This window comes from Hyaena hyaena, unplaced genomic scaffold, assembly GCF_003009895.1.
Source record: "Hyaena hyaena isolate Hyena2069 unplaced genomic scaffold, ASM300989v1 scaffold_349, whole genome shotgun sequence".
Classification (NCBI taxonomy): Eukaryota; Metazoa; Chordata; class Mammalia; order Carnivora; family Hyaenidae; genus Hyaena; species Hyaena hyaena.
The window spans coordinates 1250515-1268634 of NW_024080982.1; positions in this window are offsets into that span (position 1 = coordinate 1250515).

Below are 18120 nucleotides of genomic sequence, written 5' to 3' on the forward strand. Positions count from 1 at the left end.
GGGTTATCTCATGCAGACAAGGTGGTTTTTATTGACCTTTCAGCCACCAAGTCAGAGTCTTACAGTATTTCTTGCATAATAATTGACGTACATTTACAATAATAGATGACTTACATGTGGCTATTAAAAGACATTAAGAAAAAGCCTATCCAATATGGATACACATGTTAACTAGCTATGTAATGTTTTCACGATCATTTCAAGTTTAACACTACTTCACACAACCCCTGGGACATAGGCTTAATTATTGCGTAAGTAAACTAATGAGCACAGAACTGGTAATACTGACATATTTAAGGAAAAGTCATATCCGATACACTCGTTTCAGTGAATAGGCTGATTGTCTAGGTAGCCTCAATACAGCATTGAAAGCTTAAAATAAATAAATAAAATGCTCTCGATAAGCTACTATAAATGTACTTAGTAGTTTGATTGATATGTGTGTGTGCCAGGTACTAAACTGAGAGCTGAAAACAATGGATAAAAAGGCAAAGTCCTGTTTTTAAAGGGGGTTTGATGGGTACTCACATACAAGTGTGGAATGTATATATCATATATACTTATATTGTATATAGACTACATACGTATGTAAACTTGCATGTGACTTCTATCTGATACCCAGAAACGTCTGAGACTGGGATGGGATGGGAACTGCCATTCACTAAGCATCTGCTATGGAAAATAGCATGATATGTACATAGGACAGTTACTCACCATAAATCTGATGATCTGCATGCTAATCCTCTCAGACACCGCTACTAAGGTTGAGAAGAGAAGAACGGTTTGTCTAAGGTCATGCATCTTAAAGGTAGATTGAACAGAAAAGTTGTGGCTCCAAAGCTCTTATTCCCAGATGCCACCTTATCTCCCATCTCCTCCTGTCTCCACTGTGCCACACAGCATCATATACTGCACAGACTTTTAATTTATTTGTTGTGTTTTACCTTGATAATGCAGTACACATGATCTTTCTTCCACCATTATGCTTGTTCTTGCTGAGTGTGTAGGAGCAAAGGAAATGAGAGTTAGCCCAGAAGTTGAGAGTCTATTGCATGACTGGCTACTAAAAAATGCATAATTCACAAAATAAATCCATTATTATCTGTTCAAAATATAATATAGAAACTGGAAAGGACCTTAGAGGGCTCCTCCTTCATTTTACAAATGAAGAAACTGAATCCCATCGTGACATAGTTAGTTCTAATCCATTAGTCAATCACTTATTAAACAGGGCAGCAGAGAATTTTATTTGAGCATTATTCAAGCAATGACTTGTAGAAAAAGACCTCTAAATTGTCACTTGGATTCTTGGCACTGTTTTTAAACCATGTTTGCTAGAATAGAGAGACATCTTCGGAACAAATAGATTATTGGTATGTTCTTTTTGCCTGGGATTATGAGTTTCCTAAGGGTTGGAAAGAATCAAACTATAAGGAAAAAACTAGGGGGAACTAATCTTTGCAGATTAATTTGCTTCTCCCACCCCAGTTTATGAGGCGGCAATCTTGCCATGCTTATTGATTATCAGACAAGACTACTAATCCCCTTAAGGTCATTAGTGTACTTAATTAAAGAGCAGTTAGCAAGCTTCTCTTTACTAAAGTAATGTGGCTGTTAAAAGTGATTTGTACTTTACCAATACGGTAGCCTATTAATCTGAAGGTCAATTTGTCATTTATATTTTTCCAAACAAATATATTTGGTAGGTCAAGCGAGCACTGATATTTATCATATGCCCATTTGATGCACTGTATCTCTAATTATCAATTAAGAAAGAAAGCTTCTAACCGCCCTGTCTGAATGTGTCATTTCTATCTTTTTGAACATCATGCCCAACTATCGTTTGCTTAACAGTCTGGTAACTCTCCCGTCTTACTAAGGGTATTGAATGGAATAATGTTGATTGAAAAAAAAATTTTTTTTCTATGTAAACTGCTGGGTTCTAAAAAGAATTTGAATAAGAATGAAAGAAACACATATATATCACATTATGAAATGGTTCCAGAGACAGATTAGAAGAATAAAAACCGAATTCAAAAAATTCACAGTTGGGAAGCATAGGTTGCTGCATTTATCATATATAATTTCACGGGGTAATTGTAGAAAGATGCAGATGGTAGAATTCATCGGCTGGCGCCTCACAGCCTTCTCCATTCGGACCTATTCTCTTTGTTTCAGTATTGCACCTGCAAAATAGTAAATGCTCAATCACATTGTATCCGAGGACAGTCATGGGGATGATTAGGTATTAGGGAGTTCCTAATGAAAAGGAAGAGAAATCCCATGAACCATTGCTGGCTTTTCTGGATGTGGCTGACAGTGCAACTAGAGTTCCTACAGGAAAGACTGGAGAAGTTTCCAGAACTCAGAGAAGTGATGGCAGACCTAAGTGTTAGCAACCGGATTTCATGTTAGATGATCTCCCTGCCTTTCTCAATCTTCTAGATTCCATTTCTATTTTCTAGTTGGAAAATGAACTCATAAGGACAGCTATCTCCTTTGGGAACACACATGAAAGCATTCAGCTCCCTGGAGAAAAACAAAACAAAACAAGCCAACAAGGTTTTATTAACTGAGGTTATTTTGGCCTGTTCCTCCAAATTAAAGTTCAAAAGGTTAGACCATGATAAATGAGGAGAGAAGAGACTGTTGAGTTTTGGTGAGGTAAGTGGTGAGGGGAAAATATAAGTATCACGTCATTAAACGACAGGTAGAAAGTTTTGCCCTTTCTGATTCTAGATCACTTTTAAGCCCCAGCAATCATATTCCAGTGATATCCACCTTCAGAGTGAAACCAAATGTGTAAAACCTAAAAACGCAGTGGCCAATACAGGCTCCCACCGACTAACTTGAGTCAGACTTCCCTTCCGGCTCTTGGGTATCAGAGTTATGGCACTGAGATTGTCTGGTGATTCTACTTTTTCGCTTGGGATGGAAACAAATGTTTTGAGGTGATTACTTGGTTCTTTGGGACTATCTGTGACATATTTCTCTCTCATATTTCTAACTGCAATTAATCTAACATACATATTTCAGATGCACTGTTATAGTACCAGAAGAACAATGTAAAGAACCATGGTTCACATTGGGAGGTTCACAGAGAGTCACCAGCATGGGGTTGAACCATGGGACTGCAGCCAGTTAGCAGACTTTAGGAACTAAAGTGTAGTATGAGGTGTAGAACGACAATCATCGTTTTTTAAGCTTCTTGGTTCAATCAGGCACACAATTACCTTTTTTATACGAACACCCATGAGGTAATATTATCAGCTCCAGCTTACAAATTGGGGTGTTGAGGCTTAGGAAGATCCCATACCTAGTAATCTGCTTCCAGGGTGAAATCCTTCTCCATTATACTAACACTTCAAGAAGAGAGAAGGACAGATGAATGAGCACATAAGAGGGGTAGCCAGGATCGTCCCAAACCTTACCCACCAACACTCAAATATTGAAGGACAAACAATGCTCATTCATTAATGATCATGACACTCACAGACAGGTTGAGTGGTAGGTAAGAAGGCTGGTAGCTTCAGGTATGGTGTGTTACAAAAAGTTTCGTAAGCCCGCTCCAGTCCCGTGGAAGTGCTGACTCCTAACGTAAAACTAACCGAATGTGTGTAGTATTAGGATGTTGTAATTATGCTTTAAAAGCGTACTGCACTGTTCAACATTTTTATTAGTCTGAGGATTGATGTATCTGAAGCAGCAGAAACCCAAGACTTAACTAAATTAACCAAATTCTTAACTTCACCCTGTGATTTGTTTTCCTAGATGTCATTCTGTGCTTTTCTTTAACTTTCTTTGTACGTGTTCATGTTTGCCAATGTCATAGCCATATCCAGGACATCTCTTTAATATTCCTTCAGTGACTATTAAATTTGATTTAAAAATACATTCATTTGGATATTTTCAAGCTGCTTAACAGTTAGCCGTATTTTTAATGTCCTATTTATCTAATACAGTTGCTTGTGCTGTTTTCATAATCAGATAACGGTCATTAAACCATTTTTGAGATTAAATAGCACAAAACCATTTTTTTCTGTTTATGTGCCCCATTAATATTGGAGCTTATGCTTACTATGGCTTAATGTTTCAATTTTTAAATATCATTTATGTTAATATGGAAAGGCTGTATTATCTAATTGTGAGGATTATTTCCATTACCTCCCAGCATAATCTTTGCAAATATTGGCCTCCATATTTCTTTGAACTGACACATTTTTAACCTTGGACATTTCTCAGGACATCATTCAAAGTACTGTTATTAACTCTTTTCGTATAGTTTTTTTTTCAAAACTTGATTTTTTAGAGTAGTTTTCGGTTTACATCAAAATTGAGAGGAATAACATATATAGGGATTTCCCGTATGCTCTCTGGCACTACACATCCATAACCTCTCCGTTACCCACCTAACTTACCAGAATGATGTTTGTTTTGTTTGTCTGTTTGTCTACCGAGGATGAACCTGCATTGACACATTAGATTGAGCCAAAGTTCATGTGTTTACATGACGGTTCACTTTTGATGTTGTGTGTTCTATGGGTGTGGACAGATGTATAATGGCATGTGTCCACCATTGTAATAGTAAACACAGTATTTTCACTGCCCTGAAAATCCTCTCTGCTCTGCTTATTCGTGTTGCTTCCCCTAATCCCCACCAACACTGGCAACCCCTCATCTTTTTGTTGTCGCCAAAGTTTTGTCTTTTCCAAAATGTCACGTAGTTGGCAGTAGGTGGTCTTTCAGATTGGCTTCTTTCACTTAATAATATGCATTTACAATTCCTCCGTGTCTTTTCATGGCTTAGAAGCTCATTTCTTTTTAGCACCGAATAATATCCCATTGTCTGGGTGGATCACAATTTATTTGTCTGTTCACCTACTGAAGAAAATCTCGGTCTCTTCCACCTTTGGCAACTCTGCATAGAGTTGCAATAACCTCTGTATGCAAATTTTTGTGCGGACGTTAGGCTTTCAGTTCATTTGGGTAAATAACTAAGGACACAATTTCTGAGTCATATGGTAAGCATCATTTTGTTTTTAAGAAACCACTCATCTTCCAAGGTGGCCAAACCACTTTGCATTCTCACCAGCAAGGGATGAGAGTTCCCGTTGTTCCACATCCTCACTAGCATTTGGTATTGTCAGTGTTCTGGATTTTGGCCGTTCTAATAGGTGTGTAATGGTACCTCGTTGTTGTTGTTACAATTTTTTTGTTTATTTTTAAGAGAGAGATACAGTCACACAGAATGTAAGCTGGGGGAGGGGCAGAGAGAAAGGGAGACACAGAATTGGAAGCAGACTCCAGGCTCTGAGCCTTCAGTACAGAGTCTGATGTAGGACTCGAACTCGTGAGATCATGACCTAAGCCAAAGTCAGACACTTAACTAACTGAGCCACCCAGGTGGCTCTCTCGTTGTTTTAAGGTGCATTTCCCTGATGATGTATGATGTGGGGCACCTTTTTATATGCTTATTTACCTGTATATCTTCTTTGTTGAGGTGTCTGGTAAGGTCCTATTAATAGCTAAAACATAAGGTCATCGTAAATTTTATCCAACTTTGGTTAAAATGATTAGAGAGATCTTCCACGCCAAGACTACCAAGGTATCTCTCTGTTTAGCCCTTCAGTCCACAGTAGGGGGTTGCTTTGTGCACCATGTACCTCTTGTACAGTGGGTCCTCCTTCAGTGACTCTGCAGGTTTGGATGGATCTCTTCCATCCTGACCTGTGACCACTTCTTCCTGTGTACCCTGTTCATTCCCTATTCTGATGCCAGTGTCAGCATTGATTTACAGTCTCTACATAGACGATGTCTCTGGATAAACTAGTATTAGCTCCACTTACCTTTATTTATGTTTCCCTATCATGTCAAGTGAAGCTTTTGAATACAAATCTTGTGGCAACAGCTCTGAATCTGAATTCAGGAGCCTGGGGTTCCAATCCCATTCTTTCATTCACTAGAGATGTTACTTAATCTCTTCAAACCTCAGTACTCTTTCTTAACAATGGTGGTCAATGTCATCTCCTTCTCGGTGGCTCTGATGAAGATTAAAAAAGGTAAGTGTGCATAGATATGATTTTTAAGTTATAAAATACCATATTGTTTAGATGTCACCAAACATACTACCAGTGGCAATATATGTAAATACAAACACCTTAACAGCACCTACTATGTGTCAGACTCTGTTCCAAGTGCTTCATTATATCATACCTCTTTCAATTCTCTTAACATTCCTGAGAAGGGGATACAGTGAATATCTCCATTTTACAAATTGGTAAACTTGGAGGTTAAGCAACTCGCTGCAGAGTCTCATAGCTAGCCAGTGAATGAACTAGAATTTGACTTCAGAGTGCATTTTCATAACCACATACAATACTTCATCCTAAATAACAGAAAATAATGAAAATAATGATACTAATTACATCAAAATTCTATAAATACGTATTTTCTTATGGATCAGAAGGTTAGACTTTTTCTAATCTTCGTGTACTCCTTAATCATTGACCCAGCTCCTGAGTAAATATTTCTGGTAAAGTAAAGGAATGACTCAGTGTGCAGAAATTTAAAATACATGTCCTAATACTGTAGGTCAACATCTCATTTTCCTGCCTGGTGACAGTGTTGTTAGGAACAGTGAAATTTAAATAGTAATATAATATTTTCATTTGATATAAAATATTAATAATGATTTTAAACTATATTTTCAAGGAAATTATTGGTCACATCTGTGTCTACAGTGTATTTTGCAGCCTCCTTTACTTTAGCTGCCTTCAATTTAGGTAAAATGCATTAAACTTGTATTTATCTCTTCTCAGGTATTCATGACACTTTAAAGATTGTTTAGTTACACTTATGCTTGTCATCCTCAGCATGTAGCTTGCCAAATGGAGTTACAATATATGCTAATCGATGTGAATGCTTCCTAGCTGTGCTGTGGAACTTTGTCCATCAAACCGCACATCGCTTTATTGAGTCCTCGTTCCACCTGATGGCTGAACAGGGTTTAGCCAGTTCTGGATTTTCTCAGTCATTCCAGATTTTAGTTCAGTTAATTAAAGCTTTTCCTTCTTTATTCTACCCCCATGAGTACCATTTAATTCCCGGGGCTCCCATAGCATCATGGCGGCATGGAGAAGTGTCTGGCCATGACCCCATTGGCTGAAATGGCCACAGTCCTGCACGGTGTCAGATCTTCAGTCACGAGTGTAGTAGCTTCTTTGTCCCTATGGCAAGACCTTCTTTATTTATGTTGACCAAATCTCAGCATCTGCACAATTCTTTTGGGGACATGGGAAGTCTGGGGGAATTATCTTGTGTTCTCTGTGCTTCTGGAGAGTTGTGGGGTAGAGCTAGGGGGATTGAAAGGAATATTGTCCCCTGTCTTCTCTGCTGCACCTGCCCTGCTTGTCGCTCCTGACTAATATTGCTGCTTTTGCATTCTGGTGAAGGATCTCATTTATTTCCTTGGGCTTCCTATGAGGCTTTCCCACACTTGGGTAGTCAAACCTCACCAGGTGTTCTGTGCCCTCATTAACTCTGCTCCCTCTTTTGCCAACTTGGAGTGAGAAAGGGGGGTTGAATACAGGAGAAGAACAACGCAAAACTGGTTCCATAGGATTGCACATTCTTACACACCATTCCTTATAGGAAAGGTATTTACACCTGGACTTAGCATTTTGAAGTGAAAATCAAGATGATGATGGTTTTGTCCAGTGATCCCAGTGTATGTATTTCCCTAGCTTTGGAAGCTCCTGAAATGAGAAAGGGTCAAGGTAGACAGAATATGGGACTGGATAGGAGGTGTGTATCCTGTTTGTGTCATGTCACCGCATATGTTTACTTGTATTTTCCAAATCAAGTCAGTGCAATTGGCAGTGAAGCAACTATCCACTTTCTCTTCATTTCCTCCTGTTCCTTTTAAAGACAAATGTGAGAAAGTTTTTGTTGCTGGAGAAGGAATGGTCACAGTTCGAATTTTCTGCCCCAAAGAGGTCCTTCCATTACACTGACTGAATGTTGCAGGCCACTAGATCTCTCTCTCTCTGTGTGAAGTTAGACTATATTCTGTTCTTCTATTTATTTTTAAAAAAATTTTTTAGTGTTTTTTATTTATTTCTGAGAGAGAGAGAGAGAGAGGGAGAGAGAGAGAGAGAGAGAGCATGAACAGGGGAGGGTCAGAGAGAGAGGGAGATACAGAATCCGAAACAGGCTCCAGACTCTGAGCTAGCTGTCAGCACAGAGCCTGACACTGGGCTAGAACCCACAAACCACGAGATCATGACCTGAGCCAAAGTTGGACGCTCAACCGACTGAGCCACCCAGGAGCACCACTGTTCTTCTATTTAAATTTAAGTTTGATTTCTTACATTTGCTTTGTTGTCAATTGGATGTTTAATTCCAACATTTTCTTAGCTATGCACATTTTAGCAAATATGAATATATAAATGAAGACTGAGATATCTAAGCAATTTACTTATTGTTTATTTTTAGCTTATTATTCAAACATAGATGTGTCCATGTAATTCTTTGTACCATCCTCATTTCTGACAATGGACCCCAGGGAGGGGGATCCATGTAGCAGTAGACAAAGCAGATAACAATGTTCACTTTCATGGAGTCTGTAGCCTCTCTTAGAAGGGGATTATTGGGCACTAACAAAAAAAGACTGAGAGTCCAGTGAAGGTAGAATGAGAGATGTGCCACAGTTTCCCAAAACTCCATGTGTTATAAAAATAGAAGAAAAGAGTCATCTTATGTACCTGGGATCAAGCTGAAGCTGAATCATTCCACGACTCTTCCCTGTGACTCAGAAGTAGGTATGGGGGTGGGAATGTGCAGGCAGATTCACCATTACTTTAGAGTATTATAATTAAGTATAAATTTGATGCTTCCTGCATGTTAAAGAGATAATCACTGACTAAATAAAAGCATCTGATGAAAATAGCTTCTTTTATTATATAAGAAATATAAAATATATATAAATAAAGATACTTCATTATTTTATTTCAACACCAAACATTATAGGTATAGAACGTGATGCTGATGAGTTTGACACAAAGAGTCTGGAATGACATCCAGCACATTCATCCACAAAAATAGCCCTAACTACATTGGAATTCTTTGTTAAAAATAAGCCAGCTTGGGAATATGACTCACTCATAATCAACTAAAAGGTTTTTGTTAGGAACACTGCACCAATGCAGCAAACAAACATTTGCAAATAGTTGTATCTTATGGTGGAGTTTGTATTGATGTTTTTGAAACAATTACGAGAAATTTGATTGGTTTTTGTAGTCGGCAACCAGAAATAAGAACCACATCTCAGGAGTCCTCATCCCAAATTGTATTTGGTTTTATAACACTTGTTTCTTTTCACCTCCAGTACTTTTTTTTAAAACAAAGATTTCCTTTCACCAGAATTGTGCCTGTAATGCATAGTCCTATCTCTATGAACAGTGCCTGCCCTATGTATAGCAGATGAATATGCAATTTGCATGTTGCTGATTTAAATGAGAGTCTCTATGCGTATATGAATGTCTGGTCACATTTAAAAAAAAAAATCTCAAAAGCTGACAAAATACCTTCCCCCCTTTCTATACAATCCAACAGCCTTGGGTTCTTGTATACCCACTAAGCCTTACGCCATATCTTTTTAACAAAGAATGAGCCCATGTATAAAAAGCAGCCAGGAAGACTTTGGCTTTATGGATCTGCAAGAAACAAATGCCCCATGGGAGCCTCCTCCTGCTCCTCCACTCCTCTGTTTCACAATCCCTGGCTGCTGGTCTTTGAATGATGTAGCAATAGGTGCTCATGGGATTTCCCCCCGGCAGCAAGGAGAAGCCCAGTTTTAGATCATAATAGACCAGCTACTGGTGAAGAATACAGAACGTTATCAGTTAGTTTTTACATTGGTGACTTGGAAAGGGATGGGGTGGGTGTGGGAAGCAAAGGAGAAATTGGATAGGAGAATATACTATAGCCTGTCAATTTCCTGAGTTACACCAGGGGACCATGGGAACATTTATTTTCAACTATGTGAATTGTAGCCACTGGTCAAAACTAATGTTCTTTAAAGAAGTGACAGGTTGAGAATAAGACAGCTACTGCTGATATGGTCAAAGGAGGTCATTTTGCATATTTATATCTTAAAGTGTAATTAGAGAAGTGCTCGCAAAATCCTTAACTTTTGAGAGTAAATTATATGGAAGCACATGCTTTTCCTTGAACATCTCAAAGCTGCCCATGTGAGAAAAACACCTTGTCTTCACGTTCTGAAGCCAATCAGTATGTTCACCTACATCAGATTTTTCATTTAGGTCATTCATTTACCTTCAAACTCAGTCATGAAAATAATAACAATAGTTAAAATTGTCAAAAGGCAATTTTTTTCCTTTTATCCAGAAAAGCTGGGAGTAGGGTTTATTTTAAATTCATTTGTCTTGCCTCCACCACTAGAATTAAATAATTTCTTTTTACCAAATTAGTTTGCTTTTTACATTTATGAAGTGGAACTAGAAAAAAAAATTTTACACAACAAACATTTAATGGTTGAAAGGCATTATTTGAGGTGCTGGGAATTGAAAAATAGAAAACAGCAGTCAATCATACAGCACTTAGCTACTGGCTATGTTTTAGATGTTGAATAAAGTTTATTTAATTGAAGGGTGGCGATGTTAGGAATAAAGCCCTACTGATAGTTCTAAATGAGTAGCTCATCCTCTCTAGGATAGCCTGGGAGTATTTCTAAGAGGAGGTGACACTTGACTTTGATCTTCAGCTATAATTGGGAACTTGCAATTCAGAGGAAAACAAAGGAGAAGTTCATTTTAATGGAGAGCCTTGGATGTGTGAAAGACATGGAGGTGGAAAGAACAGAGCTTATTCAGGAAACTCTGAGAAATTTGGTATGAATGAAGTATAGGGTACAAATATAATAGGGAGAGAGGAGGGGGATGAGGCTAGAAGGTAGATTAGGGGTCATTGTTCAGAGAATGCATAGTCTTGTGTTCTACTCCCCGTTGCATGTTCAGTACAGTGACTGGTTTTTAGGAAGGGATGAATGAATATGAAATAGAATACTCATCTATTTAGATGAATGCATAGACAGACGGAGGAATGAATATTGTGATGAGGCCATTCATCTTCTCTTATCAACAGGGAGAGGTCATTGAAATCTTTTAAGCAGAACGGTGACATCAGATGGAAGGGCTTGTGGGCTGGAAGACAGAGAGGCTTGGTTAAGGAGATCACCTGAAGTAGAAAGGAGTTATTTACCAATTGGTTTCCAAGGGGACTTTTGTCTACAGTAAAATAGTACTGAGAGAAAGAGCTAGATATAAAGCAGAATTCATAGATATTGTTGACCCATTGGATGTTGGGGGTAGAACATGGAGGGTGGCTGACTGAGCAATTCGTGCAGACTGGTGGCCCTTGAGAGAGCTGCACAGGTTTAGATAGAAATCTCCTGTGGGTTCTTAGACACACAGGTATGAAACTCACCTGTAAAAGGTAAAGGTGCAGCAGAGGTAGTCATTAGACTATAGAGAAAATTTTAAAACACAAAAAATGTGAGGGTGGAATTTTGAGGATCATTAAGAGAGTCTGAAGAGGAGGTAAAAAGGACACTGAGAGTCAGGAGACTCAAAACAATAGACAGAGTAAGAGAGGACCAGAAAGAATTGAGACTACCTAGTTTTTTTTTTTTTAATGTAATTTATTATCAAGTTAGTTAACATACAGTGTACACAATGTGTTCTTGGTTTTGGGGGGTAGATTACTGTGATTCATCACTTACATACAACACCCAGTGCTTATCTCAACAAGTGCCCTCCTCAATGCCCATCACCTATTTACCCCTCTCCCTTACTGCCCCCCACCCCATCAACCCTCATTTCTCTGTATTTAAGAATCTCTTTTGGTTTGCCTCCCTCTCTGTTTGAAACTCTTATTTTTCACCTTCCCTTTCCCCATGGTCTTCTGTAAAGTTTCTCACTCATTTGAGTGAAAACATGATATGTCTTCCTCTGACTTATTTCACTTAGCATAATACCCTTCAGTTCCATCCGCGTTGCTGCAAATGGCAAGACTTCATTCTTTCTCATTGCCAAGTAGTGTTCCATTGTGTGTATAAACCACAACTTCTTTATCCACTCATCAGTTGTTGGATATTTGGGCTCTTATTTGTTCATTGAAACACTTTAAGCAATTTCATGTATTAGAGTTACTGAATGTAATTTTTTTTCAGTGTTTGAAATTTTCACTTATCCTAATGCACACTCACTCACTATTGATGCCTCATTTAATGTGATTATGCCATTTAACTTGGCTAAATGAAGATTTAGGATACCATGGGGTCTTGTGATATTTTCCAGAAAGAGCCTTCATTATTATCTTATGTTAAGATCATCTTTATTTTTACTTATTAATACCAAGGGAATGCTTTGGCCCCTATTCTAACTTTCAAAGTAATACTGGCACATGTATTCTGTTAAAATCAGGCACAAATGTGGGAAAAAAGTGAACACACGTAGGTTAGAACATAAGATTATTTTCCCAAAAGAAGTGGAAGGAGGAGTCGAGGTAAGGGAGCATCCACACATCCTGAGAGATTAGAAAATTTCAAGTTTCCTTTTCTTTATTTGAAAACTGTTTCCTCTACTGGGATTTATCTGTTACTCAGGGAAACCAGGTGAGTTAAGCTTACTCCCAAGTGGGCATTTGTCTGGAGCCCCAAATTTGATACAATTTAGCACAAATTGTCCGTCTTTGCTGAGAATAGCTGGGCTTGCTTTTCAGCCATTCTGCAGTTCACTTGACAGAGCTTTGAGGGGAAATCACAGCACTTACGGGCAAGAAGCCATTAGTCAGCATTTCAGTCACTACTGGCTCCCTGTGCCTTTCAGGACTGAGAACGCTTCTGTTGCCCCTTCAAGAAAATCAGAGAAAAGTGTGGAGCAAAAGAGAAATCAATTAATTTTACAAATAATAACATATACTAATAAGGTAAATGGGATCATGGGAGCAAATTGAGAAAGGCATTGCAGTTTCTTTTTTCCTTACCACACAAATTGGTTTTCATAAATGAGGACATTAATGTATATATAAATCTGGTTACTGCTTACACCATTAATTTATTATCTCCTTCCGAGGCAAATGATCGCTAAGTAGATTCTATTAAAAGCATTAGTTGAATTTTGAGCTTGTTTATGAAATGAGGGCTGAGTGTTCATCCTTGTGTAACTGTTCTGTATTTTTCTTCATAATTTATTTGCTGATTAAAAGCTGACTTTACTGTTATATATGTATATGTATATTCAGTATATATATATATATATACTGAGAATAGCTGGGCCTGCTTTTCAGCCATACTACAGTTTATTTGACAGAGCTCTGAGGGGATATCACAGCACTTACTCATGTATATATGAGTGAGAACAAGAAAAAGAGAGAGAGAGCACGTGGGGTAGAGACAGAGAGAGAGGGAGAGAAAGAATCCCAAGCAGGCTCCATGCCCAGCCCAGAGCCCGACACGGAGCACAATCTCTCAGCTGTGAGATCATGACCTGAGCCAAAATCAAGAGCCAGATGCTTAACTGGCTGAGCCATCCAGGTGCCCCTTTACTAGTATCTTTAAATCAGAATATCTATTACCTTATTCATAAATGTAGAGTTAATACATTGAAATATGGAAGGAAAAATCAGTGGATGGTTGGGGTATAGAGTTGTAATCCCGGCTTGGTTTACCATGGGAACTTGAGGCATTCTGGTTTACAGAACTCTGAGTGACCCTTAATGGAAAGATGACCTGCATTCATAGTTTTTAGATAAAACTCATGAGGGGTTTTTTTCCCTATATTTCTGAAACATAGAGCAGATTCCTTACTGGTCGAAGCAAAAGAGCACATAATACAGTACAAAATAGACTCTTCTTTAACAATCATTGGATAAATCGTGAAAACAGAGGTAAAGAGAGCAAGGAAAGAGACATGCTGTTTGAAGAGTTTGGAGTTTGGATTTCACAATCTGCTATGTGAACTCAACACAAAGCAACTATAATTGGGTGACCATAATTATTTATTTATACCAGGCAGAATTTTTTAAAAAAAATTATTTACTCTCTTCCATTCTTCTACTCATCCATTCCACAGAATATTTGCTATAATACACACACACATGCACACACACATTTTTACAGAACTAGAAGCAGATAACTGATGCTGTTGAAGGAAAAGAAACATAAGGGCAGTAGAATAACAAAAAGGCAAGGGACAAAATTGCACACAGAAAGTGTGCCATTTGGGTTCACGCAATTAGTTACTAGAAATATTCAGAAAAACTGTTCTCTAAGCTTCCCAGAACTCAAAGCAAAGAGGAAAGCAGAGTCATTTACAAGGTTCAATGGCCCAAAGATAAGGCACTATTTCAATGATGCCATCTGTAGTCACCATTTATTGGGCACTTATATTTCTCAATTGATTCTCCCCCCAAAACCGGACAGAAAGGTGAATGCACTTGCTCCAAGATCCACAGGGAGTAAATGGTAGGGCAGAGGTCAGAAGTCAAGGTTGTTGGATTTCTGAGTCTGACCCTCTTGTGACCTGGCCTATCGTCCTTTCCCCTGGCCTGGTCCCCAGGTGATCTGCTATATTGCCTTCTCTAGTGCTTATTGTCTCACAAGACCCATGGGGGGAGACTGTGCTCAGGGTCACTATAAGGCTCTATCTTAGAAGCATTTTCCAAATGCCATAGAAACATAGAGGAGGAAGTATTTCTGGCCGTATATGTGAGCACAGGCAGTAAGTTTATAGAAACATTGGCTTATACGTACTTTTAAGTAATTTGTCTGTTTTTAGAAGACAGTTTTTTCTAAATGTTTTATTTATTTCTGAGAGAGAGAGCCAGCGTGAGCAGGGGAGGGTCAGAGAGACAGGGAGACACGGAATCTGAAACAGGCAGTTTTTTATAGCCACTCGACTCCTTTCTGGTTGTTTTCTTCTAGATGTCCAACTATCATACATGACATTTTTTTTCTCCCTAAATCTTTTAATGATTCTAGAAGATATAATGTTGATTATTGATATTGGCTCACAAATCTCCTATTAAAAATAATCTACAATGCTCAGAAAATATTTAGAAACATGCCAAAATTTGGTTGTAATGTATCCTATTTCTTTAATCAATAGGCTAAAGATAAATGTGCTATTTCAGACCTGTGTTTGAAGGCGGGGAATCAGTAAAACAGTATTTTTTTATGAGTTGCATAAATGCTTTGTGGTGTTACTGAAATATCTTAATTGCTTTTATGAATGTATTTAATGAGTTCCATTTAACATGTGATGTTGTTTACCTTATGGGATTAAATGACTCACTCCATCCAGACACTGTGCAAACCCAAAGGAACATTGCTTTTTGCCTGCGGTTCAGGGTGAACCAGAAAGCTCTAAATCCAACTGTTAGTCGCTCTGCTCTGTCTGTGTGAGTTCTGTGCTGTACCCACAGGAGATCTGGTCTGGGGACTCTCCATCCAGGAGCCTCTGGTCTGGTATCCAGGCTTAATTGAATAACAGCAGGGGCTTCAGCTAGAAGAGATGAGATGGCCAGTCAAGATGGCTACAAGGTCAAGTAACAGCCTCAGAGGAAGCAATGTTTATGTCCCAGAGTCAGTGGAAGTTCACTTTCTGACAGTTAGTTAGTGTGTCACTGAGAAGAGTTTTGCTTTATTGTGGAAGGAGAATGAGTGAGGGCAAGAGGAACACCTACTTTGTTAGAACCCTGATCATTAGTGCAGCCCAGAGCAGAGGCTCTTATTGTTTCTTTTACGCCTTCTTTATTTTCTTCTCTTTTCCCCATGATTTTATACTTCATTTATTATACTTTGGTGTAAATAATAATAATAGCTAATTCTAATGAGCACCTACTATGTGCTATTCACAGTATTAAGCACTGTCATGTGATTATCTCACTTAGTCTTCCCGGCCAACTCTATGAGGTACATACTGCTATCATTATTATTCTGGTTTTATACATGAAGAAATAAAGGCTCAATGACTTTGCTTAAGGTTATGCAAGTATTGACTGCAAGAGGTAGGATTTATTTAACTATCTATCTATTTGTTTTTTCTGGAGAAAAGAGAATTTTACTTTAGAATCATTGAATAAAAGCAGTAAAAATTGACATTATGAGTTAAGTAGGGATTTGTGTTCACTAGGATGGTTGTGTTTTAGAGCCGGCAGAGGAATATGACTGCTCTTTGGTATTAAGGAAATCCACTCAGAGTTTAATATTATGCTTTAATCTAATGAGAAAGCAGTCAATGTTAGGGGTAGCCAAAGGATATTTTACTCCCAGATTGGGATTTTCTACTCCATTTTCATGAATTACCAGCAGGTATTACTCATTCTCATTCTCATTGTAAAATGGAAAAATCAGGGGTGCCTGGGTGGCTCCTAAGATTTCAGCTCCTGACTAAGATTTCAGCTCAGGCCATGATCCTAGGGTCATGGGATCAAGCCCCACCTCAGGCTGAGTGTGAGCCTGCTTAATATTCCTAGTATTCTCTCTCTCTCCCTCTGCCCCTCTCCCACTCATGCATTCTCTTTTTCTCACTTTCTAAAATAAGTAAATACAGTAAAATCTTAGATTGTAAGTAACTTGTTCTGTGAGCGTTCCCAAGATGAGCAAACATTTCTAATAAAATTTAACTTGATAAATTAGCAATGTCTTGCAATAGTAGTAATGACAGCAAATGTCACATGATCTCAACTGAGACAGTGGATTCTCTCTCTCTCTCTCTCTCTTTTACTGCAGGATTGTGGGTAATCCTCTCCCATGAGCAGATGCTTGGTCTCAGGCCATGGCGTTTGGCAGAAATCAGTTAATTTTCAGAATGTTGCAAGGTGCCCACAACTGTCACTAGTGTATTTTTTGTCACTTCAAAGCACCTATGGACAGCCCTTTGCTTTTCTGTACAACTGTAAGTATAAGAGTGCTTTGCTTCATTCTAGGTCATTGGATCAGTTCCCTGTTGAAGTCATAGGAAAGGGAAAAGAATCCATTGAGATAATAGATAGCAGTGATTCCATTAGTGATAGTGCAAGTTGTCCTACATAAAAACCCTCCTCTCTTGTCTCCCTTGCACCAGTCATGAAGGTTTTCAAAGGTACGTGCAGGTTAATTTGTTTATTTTTCTTTGTATTTTGAATTTTGTTTATTATTTTGTATTATAGTACAGTGCTGTAATCATTTTGATATGAATATTTTTGGGTTGTGGAACAAATCATCTGAGTTTCCATGATTTCTTACAGGGAAATTCAATTTGATACACAAGTGCTTTGGATTCCAAGCATGTTCTAGGAATGAATTTTGCTCACAAACCAAGGTTTTATTGTAAATAAACGATAAATAAAATTTAAAAAATCAATTGTATCCTCAAATCATTTTGGAATAATGGGATAAAATGATACTGTAATGAAAAAATCAATAAGATAATTATTTTATCATTCAAATGTTTAACCGTTAGCATTAAACTGGACTTGAGGGGTTCCAGTGACTCTCTCAAGTAAGTGTTAATCACTTATATTTGTAAAGAAGTGAAGAAATGTTACTTATTAGAGTTAGAATTCCTGTTGATAAGTTATTTGGAGGGAAGAAATCATGGGTGAGAAGGCTGAGAATAGAGGAGAGGAAGAGGGTTGTCAAGGGGGGGTAAGGTGCAGCATTCTTAGGGGAAGTGAGTGGCTGGTAAAAATTCCACTACGGTGAACATGGTAAAGTTTAACTTTTTAAATGTTTATTTATTTATTAAAAAAAAATTTTTTTTAACATTCATTTATTTTTTGAGAGACAGAGAGATGGAGTGTGATCAGGGGAGGGGCAGAGGGAGGAGAGACACAGAATCTGAAGCAGGCTCCAGGCTCTGAGCTGACTGCATACAGCCCGATGTGGGGCTCGAACCCACGAACCTGCGATCATGACCTGAGTTGAAGTCAGATGCTTAACCAACTGAGCCACCCAGGCACCTCAAACATGGTAAGAGTTTGGAGGCCTTCTCTGGGGTGAGGAGGAGAGGTGAATAGGCAGAGTACAGAGAATTTTCAGGGCAGTGAAAACACCCT